Below are 14,479 nucleotides of genomic sequence, written 5' to 3'. Positions count from 1 at the left end.
TGGGCTTATTTAGGAGAGAAACTGCAAAGAGAGCTAATGAGAAAAAACAAACAAACAAACAAACCAACAACAACAAAAGAAAAAAACCCACAGAGGACCGAGAGAGCCTCCATTTGGTAGAAAAGTAAACCAAGAGGAGTCCAGAGAAAGGAAAGGGAGAAGGGGAGGTAAGGGTGAGGGGAGGGGAGGAGGGGGAGGGATGGAGGGGGAGCAGAGGAGGGGGAGGGAGGGCTAGTGAGATGACTAAGTGGGTAGAGGGGCTTGCTGCCAAGCCTGAAGACCTGAGGTTGAACTCAGGTAAATAAATATATGTAAATAAAAATATAATGAAAACCGTTTTATAAAAAGAGGTAGGGGGGATGGGTTGGGGGAACCTAGAACCGGAAACAGTGTATGGTTGCAACCAAAAGAGAGAGGTAGAAACAGGTCAGAAGAGAAGCCAAGAGAGGGCTGAAGCAAGGGTGGGGAGAAGCAGAGGGATTCACAAAATGAGTTAGAAGGGTCTAAGAGACCGAGTAGAAACCAGCCAGCACCCTGTCTCTTGATAACAGGCACAGAGAAGGGCCTGTCACTGGGCCAGGGTTCCTGCCGGAAGTCTACTCACCTCCCAACCCCTGCACCCTCACCCTCCACCCCCAGCTCTGGGAACAGGAGACTAGAACTAGCAGCAATGGATGCTCCTAAGGAAACTGACATGTTTTAAATATGAACTGGGGTAGCCTGGGAGCAGTGGGTGGATTCAAACAGCTAGGTTTGTACCACAGTCACCTAGGAGCTTAGCAACAACCAGGCACAAAAGATAGCAAAAGTACCCAAATGAAGACAGGTCTGACCACACCTGTAATCCTAACACCCTCCCTCTGGGAGATGGAGGCAGGAAGCTGAGATTCCCAGACCAGCCTGGGCTAGACAGCAAGACCCTGCTGTCAAACAAAAGGAAGCAACATCAAACAATCAAGTCTCCAATTACTTAAGTGTGTGTATTGTGTTTGTCCAAAACACATACTGAGATGTCTCAGTGGACAAAGAGGCTTGCCACGTATGGCGGTTTGAATGAGAATGGCCTCAATGGGGTCACATTTTGAATGTTTGGTTCCCGGCTGGTGGAACTGTTTGGGAAGGATTAGGAGGTGTGGCCTTGTTGGAGGTATGCTGGGGAGGGGGATGGGTGAGCTTTGAGATTTCAGAAACCCAGGCTCAGCACCTCTTTCTCTGCCTGCTGCTTTTGGATTGGGTTATGAAGCTCTCAGCTATGCATGTCTGCTTTCCTCTGCAACTGTAAGCCAGCCCCCAATTAAAGGCTTTCTTTTATAAGAGTTGCCTTGGTCAGGGTGTCTCTTCACAGCCATAGAACAATAACTAAGACAGCATACCAATCTGGAGACCTGGTTCAATCCCTGGAACCCACATAAAAGGTGGAAGGGGAGAGCCGATCTACAAAGCTGTCTGTCCTCTAACCTCCACACACATGCCATGGCACATAAAAGTATAAATAAAAGTACAAAGGGAAAACAAAACACACGTTTTGTGTAGCTCAATAACAGACCACCTCCCTAGCAAGCTCAAGGAAGGCCCCAAGGTTGTTCCCCAACACCTCAAAACACACACACACACACACACACACACACACACACACACACACACACAAAACAGTAGATAGACGGTCTTTTTACCAGTTTTGCATTTTTTCTATGAGTTGGCAAAATACTCAATTGTCTTCTTCTTTTTTTTTTTTTTCTGAGACAGGATTTCTCTGTGTAGCTTTGGAGGCTGTCCTGGAACTTGCTCAGTAGACCAGGCTGGCCTCACACTCACAGAGATCCAACTGCCTCTGCCTCCGGAGTGCTGGGATTAAAGGTGTGTGCTGCCACACCTGACTCTGGATTGAGATTTCTAAGAAATTGCTATTGTTATTGTTAATTTATTTATTAATTGGGTTTTTTTTTTGAGACAGGGTTTCACTGTGTAACAACAGCCTTGACTGTACTGGAACTAGTTCTGTAGACCAGGCTGTCTCGAACTCACAGAGATTCTCCTGCCTCTGCCTCCGGAGTGCTGGGATTAAAGGCATGCGCCACCACTGCCTGGCTCATTATCCATTATTACTTTTTAACATTGTGTGTGTGTGTGTGTGTGTGTGTGTGTGTGTGTGTGTGCGCGAATGGATACATGTGCGCATGGATACATGTGCGTGAATGAAGGTTTTGACATTGTGTGTGTGTGCACATGGGTACGTGTGTGTGAATGAAGGGTTTGACAGTGTGTGAAGGTTTTGACATTGTGTGTGTGAAGGTTTTGACATTATGAAGGTGCCCTCTGAAACCAGTGTCCCTTCTCCTGGTGCTGGGAACCAAATTCAGGTTCTCCGCAAAAACAATAGAGGCTCTCACCCACTGAGCCATTATCTCAGGCTTGGATTGCCATCTAAGGAGTCCCTGGGGTTGGGGACAAGCACTGGCCCTGGAACCTCACAGACTGAACCGGAGAAATCATTAGGAGTATTTCTACTTGGGAGAAGCTGAGAACACAGAGCTTAGCAGCCTTCAGCCTGAGACTGCACAGCAGCCTCAATGAGCGGTCTCTCCTGCCCTTTACCCCGTGATGTCAACACAAAAGAATGGGGGTCTGGGAGGTGGGGACAGGGCCTACCTAGCCCTATACCATCACCTGGCACATCCAGGCTGCTCCCACCCTGGTACATCCCGGCTCCGCCCATCCTGGCACATCCCGGCTCCGCCCACCCTGGCAATCCAGGCTCCGCCCACCCTGGCACATCCTGGCTCCGCCCACCTCTCAGAGTCCAACCTCCTTCTTTGGCCCAGGGAAGAGGCTGGGAGGATGTGGGAGAACAAGGATTAGCGGGGCAGGTAAACTCTACCGTGCCTTCTCTGCTCTCAGCAGCTCCATGCCCTGGGGCTGGTGACTCTGGCCCCAGGAGCTCCCTAGAATTGGCTCAGTTCTTGCCATTTAGTTTCCAAAATTCTACCCCTTGAGAAATTGCCCCACACCCCTGGCCTAAAGTAGACTCTGTTTTATCAGCTTCTTTTATTGCATTGGAGTGGGTGGCCTTGTCCCAGTTATGACCAGCACTATGACCAAAAGCGACTTGTGGAGGAAAAGGTCTGTCTTACACTTCTAGGCCACAGTCCGTCACTGAGGGAAGCCAGAGCAGGAGCTCAAGCAGGAACTGCAGGCAGGGACTTGAGCAGAGGCCGTGGAAGCACGGTTCTTATTGGCTTGCTCTCCATGGCTTACTTAGCCTATTTTCTTATATAACCCAGGACCACCTGCCCATGGGTGGCACACTGCAGGGTGGACTGGGCCAATCATTAATCAAGAAAATGGTCTGTTTACCTGTGGGTCAGTCTGAGGGAAGAAATTCCTTAGTGGAGGTTCCCTCTTCCCAGTCCCCGCCTGACATGGTGAGTTGCCCACCAGGAGAGCGAATCCCAGTAGCTCTCACTCACCAGATACTTGAGAGCTATTTGTCAAGGAAAGGAAGTGAGGAAGGAAAGTGGAAGAGAGGGAAAAGAGGAGGAAGGGAACCAGAAATAAAGAGGGAGGGGGAGAAGGAAGGAGAGGATTCAGAAGGGAGGGATGGAAGAGGGTCGGGAATCCTGGATTCTTCGACCACACTCCTCACACACAGTGTGCCCTGCACAGCTGTAAATACCCTAACCCAGGGTGGGTCCCAGCCAGCCTGTTCCTGCTTGGTGCCGCCATCATTAATATGGCTACCTGGTCTTTTTGGTTTTTTTCCATGTGGGAAGAGTACATTAAAAGAGGTGAATGTTTTTTGATGTAATAAGGCCAAGTGTGGTGCCTGTTCCCAAAGATGGCATGAACCCCAAAAGTAAATAAACGCCCCTGCCGGTGGAGCTTACAGCCAGGGCACCCCAGCTCCCAGCTCTAAATGCCCCTGCCGGTGGAGCTTACAGCCAGGGCACCCCAGGCTCCCAGCTCTATGCCCTGCACTTGAGAGCGTTCCCTTCTGATGTGGTCATCCTCCACTGTCTCACTGGCCTCGTGTGGCTGGCGGGAAAGAGGCGAGGGCGACAGGAAAATCAGTGAAGACTGCTGGCAGCTGGGTGGCTACGGCAGGAGGGAGGAAGGAATGGCACCCCAGTAGTTCAGGACACAGTGGCTCCGGACTAGGCTTGTCTCTGGACAGATGGACTATTTGGAAACACTGAACAAGACCTTCCCCTAAGCCTGACCTTGGGGGTCCCTCAGAAGCTGGCTCCCTGAGAATCAGCGCTACATCTGGAAGCTGAATTTTTCAAATAGAACTGCCCCCCTCCCAGTCTAGAGGGGACCCAGAAGAACCCAAGCTAGGGAGCCTCTTGGTGCATAGGCTTGTCCGAGGCTGCATCAGCCTGCCTCCCGACACGGTGGGAAGAGAAGATCCGAGTGTGTACCGCCGTGGATGGCAGCATACACACATGCACCAGGTTAGCCCACTGGGGATGGCTCTCCCCCAGTCTGCTTCTGCTGCTTTCCCTGCCCCCCACCCTACCCCCAAGCTGGACAGAAAACCACCACATAGTGACTTGGCCCAGATGGACCTGTGTAGGCAAGCGATTTCTGCGTGGTCATGCCATGTGTGGCAGGTGTGGGTTGCTATGCTGAATGGTTTGCTGACAAGGGAAGCAAGCAACATACGGCTTGCTTTCCTGAATTTTGTCCTCAAGATAAGCAGGGGAGAGCCGACCTACAGATGTTGCTTTCTCCTGTGGTCTTCCTAGAGCAGCCTGGGGTTAAGTTGTGTAATAGTTTCCTCCAATAAAGAAAAAAAACATTCAGCCGGGTGTTGGTGGCGCACGCCTTTAATCCCAGCACTCAGGAGGCAGAGGCAGGTGGATCTCTGTGAGTTCAAGGGCAGCCTAGTCTACAGAGCGAGTGTTCCAGGACAGCCTCCAAAGCCACAGAACCCCACCACCCCCAAAAAAATTCCGTACTGCAGGAGAGCTCCTTACGGAGGGAGGGAAAAAAAAAAAGCTTCAAAAACTCCCTGAAACTGACCAGACTCACTAGGCCCCTCCCTGTAGAGTAAACAGTGAGAGCCCTGCTGCCAAGAAGACTCTCAGACAGTTGAGACCCTGATCTGCAGGAAAAGCTGCCTGGAGGCTGGAGAAACTGTCTGAGCTGCCTACAAGAGATTTAGGCTGACTGAGGCCCCTGGAGGGAACGTACTAACCCTGCCTCCAGACTGTGCAGTGTGCTCCAGGTTCATGGCTTTTGTGAGCTGTCACCGTGCTGGGGTGGAACTCAATGGTGCAGTTGCCTTCTGAGTCATTTCTGCTCCTGCAAGTAACCCCTCACCCATACTCCTCCAAGTCCGATGAAACTCATTGGTTCTCCAAGTTGGACACTGGCCACGCACTTTTTTGGTCTGTTGTGTGTTCCCCTGTCCAAGGCAAGTAGAGGAGTGTGTTTTGTCTCCCCAGGAAAGGTTTTGTCATGTAAGGTAACTGGTGCCTGGACAGGAACACCACACGGGTGACCTGGGGAAGATTGAGTGCATGGTCTTGGCTATGGTAGCAAGGCGTGGTGCCCCTGAGGCTGAGAAGCCTGAGTGGGACGTCCTCGGAGGAAATTCCGTCAGACTTGGCCTTTGCTGTGTGCTGTGTGTCAAGGGACCCCCCTCCATGCTGTGACTGCAATTGCGTGGTTCTCCTCTTCCACCCTCCTCTTTTTTTTTTTTTTTTTTTTTTGTATTCCAGACAATTTCTCTGTGTAGCCCTGGCTGTCCTGGAATTCCCTCTGTAGACCAGGCTGGCCTCGAACTCAGAGATCCTCCTGCCCATGCCTCCTAAGTGCTGGGGCTAAAGGCGTGTGCCACTACTGCCCATCTGCTGCATGGCAGTAAGACATGCACCTGAGGCTAAGCTGTCAGTCAGGATTAGGAGTGTCTGTAGGAGGAATCCCAGGAGGGCAGTGGCAGTCTTCCTCTCTGTGGTATGGGGTGGTGTGCCTGTATGGTGAGTAGGGTCCACCACGTGAATACAGAGATACCCTGGAAATGGTTAAAGGTTTAGAGGAAAGTTTCCAGTCTTTGAGATTACCACACAAGAGTGAGGCTGTTGGCGGTAGTGCCTGGGGGGGGGGGTTGCCTGGCCTCTGCTGTGTGTAGTTAGAAGTGCATCTGAAACCAAGATGGTGGCCAGACAAGAACTTGTTTGTGTAACAGAGCAATTGCAACAAGAGACTCCATGTTAGTCTCTGATTTGGCAAATAGGCTTGATAAACGAGAGGATGAGGTGGAGGTATTGGCTTGCCCTTTCTGAAGGTTTGGGGGCCATGGGGATGATGGTTCAGGGATCAAGAAGACTGGCTGTTCTTCCAAAGGACCCACGTTCAATTCCCAGCGCCCACATGGCAGCTCAAAACCCTCTGTAACTGCAGTTCCAGGGGATCCATCTGACACCCTCACACAGACATATGTGCAATTGAAACACCAATGCATGTAATATATATTAATTATACAATTATAACTATATATTACATACATATATACATAGATACAGATATATGGTAAATATGGTAGGGGGCTAGAAGGAAAAGACCCATGCTCAAAAGCCCTTTCCTGGAATCCACAAAATCAGAGCACATGGGAAGACTGAGAGAGTGAGGAGTACATGGAAAAAGCAATAGAAGATACCCATCAGGTCCTACATTTAATAGAATGGAAGGGAAAATTGGTAACCCATTGTGCAGATGGGGCACTAACAATGGCTCAGTGCAAGAAGCTATAGCAATAAGGGAATAGTCACCACCTGAACTGTTGGAGTTGGGGAAAGGTCTCTAAGCAAGCAATGGAAGAGCTTGTTGCAGCCTGGCTTGTGGGGATGAGGGACCTGGGTGGATGGGATCAGACTGACCACTGGAGCCATGGACACTGGGGTGACGCAAACTTCAACCCCTCCTTAAGGCAAAGGCTGCATAACTTGGGGAAAAGAAATCAGTCCCTGGTGGTCTGGCTTATCAGTGCCACTGGGGAACACTTGGTTCTCTGTCTGGTGTCCCCATGAACACCAGGACCACCGTAGAGGAAGGGCAGGCACTACTGAGGAACTGTGTTTGAAACCCTGTTCACTGGGCCAGATAGAGCCATGTTCACAGTTTAAGACAAGGCTGACCCAGCTGGGACCTCGAGGCTGGCTTTGCCAAGTCCATTGGTGAGACAGGAACTTTATAAGGTAGGAAAGGCTTCTGCAGACCCCAGTGATCTAGGCTGTCGTATAAAGAGGACCTAGAGGTGGCAGTGAAAAGGTAAAGTGGAGAAAGAAGTCTGAGTTGTTTGAAGACAAATGCGGCAAGAAATGATAGCCAAATTGTATGGTGAGGAGCCCCTGGATGGCTCTAGAGCCTGGGGAGCAGAACACAGAAGACACCCACGGTAGAACAGTCCAGGTGAAGATGATCAAGCCTGTCTTCTGGGCCGGTAATTATCATTTCCCTCTAGGAAAAGGCTATGTTAGGGTGGAGGTGGTTTGCTCAGTTAGGAACCCCCCAAACAGCGAGGTTTGGTAAATTGAAAGGCTGCAGCCCATCCCAGGGCCACTCTGACCCAGGGAGCCAGCATGTCACCTTTGACCCTGAGTGGGTACGGCCAAATTAAGTCAGGGCCACTGAGTTTTTCTGGTGTGGAGAAATGTAGGGAGGCTCCACGGGGGGAGCTCCCGGGCTAAGGGGGAAAAAACCCCATACATGCTCAGAGAAAGCAACTAAGGGTTACGGGGAGCTAATTACGCTAGTGCTTCCTGTCCATGCTTTGTAACTAACCTTGATCTGTGGAGGAAGCAATTGACACTAATGGATGGAACCTTCTTGCTGCATTAGACCTTGCTTCAGGACCTTCGTAGCTGTGAGCCTCTGGGGTCACCTGACACTACTGAGAACAGGTGATGACAGACTTTCTGAGTGCTTCAACACGGTTATCTTTGTAACCCACTATTTGTTATGGGTTGGGAGGGCTCAGGATGCTGCCTTGTCCAGTGTCCCTCCTGTCCTCTGGAAAGGGTCTTGTTATACATGATATAATGCTAACCTCTGAGTGTTTTTGCAGGTTTGGAAAGTCACTGGAGAGACAAACGGGTGTGGGTGATATATTGTTTATGATCTAATAAAGCTTTCCTGAAGATCAGAGTGCAAAGCTAGCCACAGACATAGAGGCCAGGTAGTCCTGGTGCACAACTTTAATCCCAACACTCGGGAGACAGAGACAGATGGATCTCTGTGAGTTCAAGGCCACCCTGGGCTACATGAGAGTGAATCAGTCTAAAAGAGAAATAGACTTCACACCTTTAATCCCAGAACTAGGAAGGTGGAGACAGGGGTGATATGGCTGAGTGGAGAGAGGATTATAAGGAGGGAGGAGACTGGAACTTGTGGCAGTCTAGGCAGTCTGAGGAGCAGTGCAGTGTGGAGATGCAGTCAGAGAACAGGATCGCCCCTTAGGTCTGAGCATTGGTAGAACTGAAAACTAGTGGCTGGCCACTTTGCGTTTCTGGCCTTCAGCTTTAACCCTAGTATCCGTTTTTATTATTTGTGCTACAAATGGGTATAGCAGTACTTCTACCCACCTACAATCCTCCTGAGCCAGCTAATTAAAAGGAAAAAAAATGTGTTAAAACTATAGCTACAAAGTACAGAGTCCAAAAGGTGTACCCTACAAGGGTGGGAAAGTACACTCCCAGAGGCTGTAAGGTTATTGCATGAAAAGCTCCAGGGCCAGGGTCAGGCTATCTGCTTGTAAAGGGGAGCCCCTGTGTCCCCACAAACCATAAAGGCCATTACTACTGCTGCTGGTTGTGTGCTAGAACCAGACAGACTCCCAAAGACACCGCATGTACATGTTTTGACTGTAGGACATGGAGAAATTAAACTGAGACTGCACTAGAAACTCCCACCCTGTAAGTTGGCTTCTGTAGTGCCAGAGGGACCATGCAGGCTGCTGCTGGAGAACCGTCACCAACAGTACTGCCTGGCTCTGGACCTGGAGTATTAAAATGCTGACATGCTGGCCAGGATGTGCCTGCTTGCGCAATAGTGTTTCAGCTGTTGTGGGTAAGACCAGCAGTCTTCCAACTGGATTTTTAAGGCCCGGCTCCACAAGACACAGTTCATATCCGGTACTGTAAGCCAAGATAAAAAACCTTGGCTGGGGAGGTCATGGGGAAGCAACTTTTGTGGTTCTAGTAGATGCCTGTGACATGCCTGTCAAACTGCCTTCTAAACATGTGTTTACAACCATGGATCACTGGTGTTATCAGCATCAAGTCAACCACTGGTGACCCAAGTGAGAACAAGTGACTGTCACTGAGGCATGGTGGCCTATTTTTTTAGCCATAGGTGGACATCACCTTAAAGGCTCGGTGATCACTGAGAGGAAGGGGATACAAGAGATGGAGGAAGGGGTGGAGTGTTATGCAACAGTTTCCTCCAGGATTAAAACATTGTATCCTGTGAGAATTTCCTTTTAGCAGAGAGGTAAATCTCTAAGAAGGGAGGCTTCAGGAACTCCCTGAAACTCAACAGATTCACTAGGCTTCTCCCTGTCAGAGTAAACCATAAGAGCCAGCCCAGCAGCAAAGACTACTGAACAGGACCCATGCGTGGATGGCTTCTCTATACCGAGCATGGAGCTGTCTTGTACTACCCAGTCCCCTGGAAGCTCATGGTAGAAGAGTCTGTCTGTGCTGAGGCAGAGAACCCTGGACTCTGCACAGCCACTGGACTGTCCTTGCCCTTCAGTAGTCTTTGCCACCAAATGGCTGCTCAGAAATGGCCCAGTGAAACTCCTGTTAGTGTGAAGCCTCCACCCAGAAACTAGGAAAGCATCTAGGATTCCAGACGGAGGCATTATGCTTGGGAAAGCCCTACCCTGTCTCCCTCACTCCATTCAAGGTACTTGTCTCTCTTAGAGTCTGCTGGATCTTGTATCCCTCATTGTTCGGGCTTTGTCTTTTTCACCATAAAGCCAACACAGCACAGTATGAATAGACTCAGCAAGAATGAATGAGACATTCATTGCTGCCTCAGGAAAAGAGTAGAATCCCAGGGGCTTGTGACTACACGTGGCAGATAGAGCACGGTTCCTGGCAAACACCTACCAGGGGATGTCCTGGGGTCTCCAAGTAGTGCTCCCTCCTCTGTGTTTCTTCTGTCTCTGGTTTATCCTTTACCCTTGCACTTAGGAAATAGCTCCTGTCATAGTTTGTGGAGTGCTCTGCTCACGGTATCCTAACAAAGGCAGTGTGCACTCCTGTCTACACTCTGTGCTTGTTTCCACCCCTCACTCAGAACTGCAGGAGGAGCTAGGCACCAGGCATGTGTCATTGCTGGTTTTCTCTCTCCCCCAGTCCTGGCATTAACTTCAAGTTGTTTGCATTGCTGTCCCTAACCACAAGGAAATGGAGGTGCTGAGATGCCACACTGCCAGTTAGTAGTAGAGCTTGGGGGAACAGGGAGATGACACCTAACCATAGTGGCCCATGGCTGTCACTTGGAGTATATCTGGGAGGAGGAATATGTTGGCCATGATATCCTCCTCCTGTCCCCCAACAAGAGGGCAGCACAGCCATAAATAGGCTTCTATTGACCAAGGTGAACCCCACAAAGTGCATAGCCTTCTAGAGCCATAGGGTCAACATAAGAGTGGTGGCGCACAACTTTCATCCCGGCACTTCGAGAGGCAGAGGCAGGTTGATCTCTTTGAGTTCAAGGCCAGCCTGGTCTCCAGAGCGAGTTTCAGGACAGTCAGGACTACACAGAGAAACCCTGTCTTGAAAAAAAAAAAAAAGACACTATCCCTTCTCAACCCACGAGGGGTTTGCCTAGGAGGTGTGGTACTGGCATTAAACCAGAGCGTTAGTGCACCTAGGCAAGCAGTTGAGCTCCACACTCAGCGCCTATCTGAGGTGGTTGTGTTGTTGTTTTGTGCTGACGAGTGTATTGCTAGCGTCCATCTTGACTACGTGGTCAATTTAGTTGGGTCTGTCCTGGTGGGCCCTACAGTTCTGGCCAGAAGCCTGAGCTAGCCAGACATCTAACATTAACCCTACCTCCGGGCATGTCCTACTTATTCCGTGCCCTCAACAGCATCCAGCCCCCCCCCTTGATGGCACATCTCAGGTTGCAAATGACATACCTATATTCTGGTCACCCCCTCCCCCAGCCTGGGTTGTAAGATAAGGGCAGAAGCTGAATTGGTTCTCCTGGAGGAAACACACCTCGCCTAAGCAGAATGCTTGGTCGACATTGCCATATCTAGGAAGTCTGTAGATGAACAGTTGGCTGGCTGGGGAGACTGACAGCCAAGGAAGGAGAGGAGGAGTCTGGGAATAGAGGGGGTCCAGATTATAAGCACTTTCCTGCTGCTTCATCAGAGCTGGTGGCACGTGGGACCCTGTAGTCCCATTCTCTGCGGCCCCAGTGCACAGCTAGAACAGTGCCAGCCGCAGAAGTAGGCAGAGGGAGTGCTTTTCCAGTGGTGATGTGGGATCAAGGGCAGGGACCCTCTGTGGAAATGCCACTGGCTAGTGCAGTGCCTACTCAAGTGTCAGGAGCCTTGGTGTCATCTCAGAGTCTCCCTCCTGTCCTCACTATGCAGGCGGGACTAGCCAAGCCTGGAGAAACACAGATCCTGTGTGGTGACTATAGACCCACTCACTGCATTTGTTCCCTGGCACTGTGGGGACTTGGGTGGAGTCGCCAGGAGCCAGTCAGGTGGCCTCCTGCAGAAGCACCAGCGACACCGAAGCCTCGATATCTCCAGGGATTGATTGCTCCCCCTCATCATTCCAGCTCCCGCACCTCCCATCTAGGTGTGCCCCCCCCCCAGGCTGGAGAGCTAACTGGGTGGCTGGAGGAGAGACAACTTTGCCAGGTGACACGAGCCCTCATTTGGACACAACCTGCCAAGTTTCATTTCCTGGCAACCCTTTCAGAAGGAAAAGCAGCCTCTGCCTAGCTGGAGTGAAAGAAGCCCCGCTTTTCCTGGTTTGCTCCGCTCCCCCGTCGCTTCTTAAAGCATTTTACCTCTGCCTAGAAGGATGCCTGCAGATGGGTGGCTGCCTTGTCAGGGAGCTTTCTGCTACACCTTCCCAAGTGAAGGGGAAAGGGGGGGGCATCGGAAGGTGGATCAGAAACCCTATACTAACACTTCTTAGAGCGGAGCCTGCTCTCTTGCTGGAGGAGGATGGAGTTCCAGGGAGGAGAAGCCCAGCAGGTTGCGTTGAGCCCTACCAAATAAACAGTACTGCTCTCCAGTGGGACACTGGGAGTAGCAGGAACCCTGTGATCCAGTCCTCAAGAGTGGTGCCCCTGCTTTGGGCATGCCTGCCTGTCCTCCCGCGGCCCTGGCGACGCTGGCATCAAGCCATTTTCCTTCTTGGCCCTAGTGGCGCCCCGGCTCAGACCCCCATGTTGCCGGGCCTTCTGCTCTGCACCTGGAGATCGCAGACCCCCCCGGGCCACACACCATCCTATGGACTCCTCAGGGAGAGCTAGCGAGCTGTGCTCACGGTCACTACCACGTGGGGGGTGAGACCCCGGCAGCTTAGCCTCTAGGGCATTCGCGTGGACAGGAGCCTCCTGCTGGACGTGGCGGCTCAGTTGCTTTCTTGTACCGACCAGCATCGCCCACGGGCCTTCAAAACACGTGCATAAGTAGGCTGTGAGGCCACATGCCCAACCTCCCACTGAACCAGTGTGCCAACTGGGTTATTTTCCGCCTCTCTGCCCCGTGTCGCCCTCGAGAGCGTCCAGATTTGGCGGCCCACACTGGGCCCACACAGCCTCACCAGCGGGTCTGGCCACCTTGTAATGACCCGCCACTCTGCTCCCGACTCAGTTCAGTGGCCCATGCCACTGTTAGAGTGTTAGAGCACGGCTGGGACAGCTTGCGCTTCCGCAGGTGCGCACAGGGCATTGAGCAAGGAATCGCTTGGCGCTGGCTGTCAGGGAAGAGGCGACGAAGGTCGGGAGTGGAGCGGAAAATCGTTGTTTTTCGAGATGGGGGAGCGGCCCTAGGCTCCCAGCGGCGCGGGCGGGCGGGCAGGCGGGCGCGTCGCTTTGACGCCAGCCTTCTGGGCAAACCCATTCAGTGCAGGGCAGCCCAGGCGAAGCAGAGCCCGGCTCACCCCACCCTCCACCGAGGCTTGGGAAATAGGCGAAGTGGTCAGACTGGTTTCCGGGCCAGGATCGGGATTCACGCGGGCTGGCAGGCGTTGGTGGGGAGGACTGAACCCCGAGGGTGGCTTCCAGACAGGCCACCCTGGGGTGCTTTGTCTCCGACCCCTTGGGGTGAGGAGAGGGCCGGCATGGGGATGGGGAAAAAGTTTCCAAGTGTGGGTCAGTAGACTGGTCGCTCCCCACACCCGCTGCCGAGCCCAGCCCCCACCAGCTGTGTTCCACCGTGTTGGACAAGAGTTCTAACACCGGGGAGTAGCGCCTCGCAGCCTGGGCCTTTTGATCTTGGGGGTGGGGGTTGGGTGGACGAGTCAGTGCTGTCCCAACCTGCAGAAAGACCTCACACTAGCCACGTGCACCACACACACACCCCTTTCAGCCTCAGTTTCTTCATCTATCACTGTCCCTGGTGGTGGATACTCCTGGGAGCCTGGGGGACGCGGCATGGGGGATGGGAAAATCCAGAGGGTCAGTGGGGCAGGGAGGAGGATGCCCAGAGCCGGTGTCCATGCCCACCAGTGGTCCTCGCTGGACCAGCAAGGACCTAGGGACGTCCGGCGCTTCCATCCCATCGCCAGACTCCGGAGACTCGCAGACAGGAAAATGGAGTCTCAAGGAGCCGATTTTCTGTTCCGAAAGTAGCATAGCATTTGACCCATAAGACTGGCAGGCGCCAAGGTCGTGGGTGTTTGGGGACAGAGAAAGGTGTCTCTGACACCCTTGACCCACCCACGGGTCCTAGGTCTGGACTCTCGGGGTAGGAGCGTCGAGAGAAAGGGCTGTGCAGGCTAAGGGACTAAGGCGCTGTTGGTATCCCAGAAAATGGAGTGCCGAGTTTCTTGGGTCTGCAGGGGGTAATGAGCCGGGTTGAAGATGATCTTGAAAGCCTCCCTTGCTGAGATCTTCTTTGTGGTTCCTCATGTGTGTGTGTGTGGGGGGGGGGGTCAACCCCAGGTCCCGAGTTTGTCACTACAACGGGTTGTAGGGACCTTAGGACTAGTGACCCACTCAACCCTATCAGAAAGCGAAGTATCCGGAGCTTCGAGAGTGACAAGTCCTCATTTCTGTTCCCCTGTGGGACCCCTTTCCCGAAACCCCAGTAGGCTGGGGCTGAGGTGCGGGTCGAGCATGGCCAGCTGGTGTGGCGGGCGCGGGCGGGGGGGCGACGCGGAGTGGGGGGAGCGGGTCCCTGCATCCTCGCAGGCTGTGCGAGTGGCCGCAGCACGCGGAGCCTCCCTGGAGCAGGGGCGCTGGCCACAGGGGAGGGGTGGGGCAGTGTGGTGGC

This window comes from Cricetulus griseus, chromosome 7 (assembly GCF_003668045.3).
Source record: "Cricetulus griseus strain 17A/GY chromosome 7, alternate assembly CriGri-PICRH-1.0, whole genome shotgun sequence".
In the NCBI taxonomy this organism is placed as follows: Eukaryota; Metazoa; Chordata; class Mammalia; order Rodentia; family Cricetidae; genus Cricetulus; species Cricetulus griseus.
Note: the sequence above shows the minus strand (reverse complement) of the source record.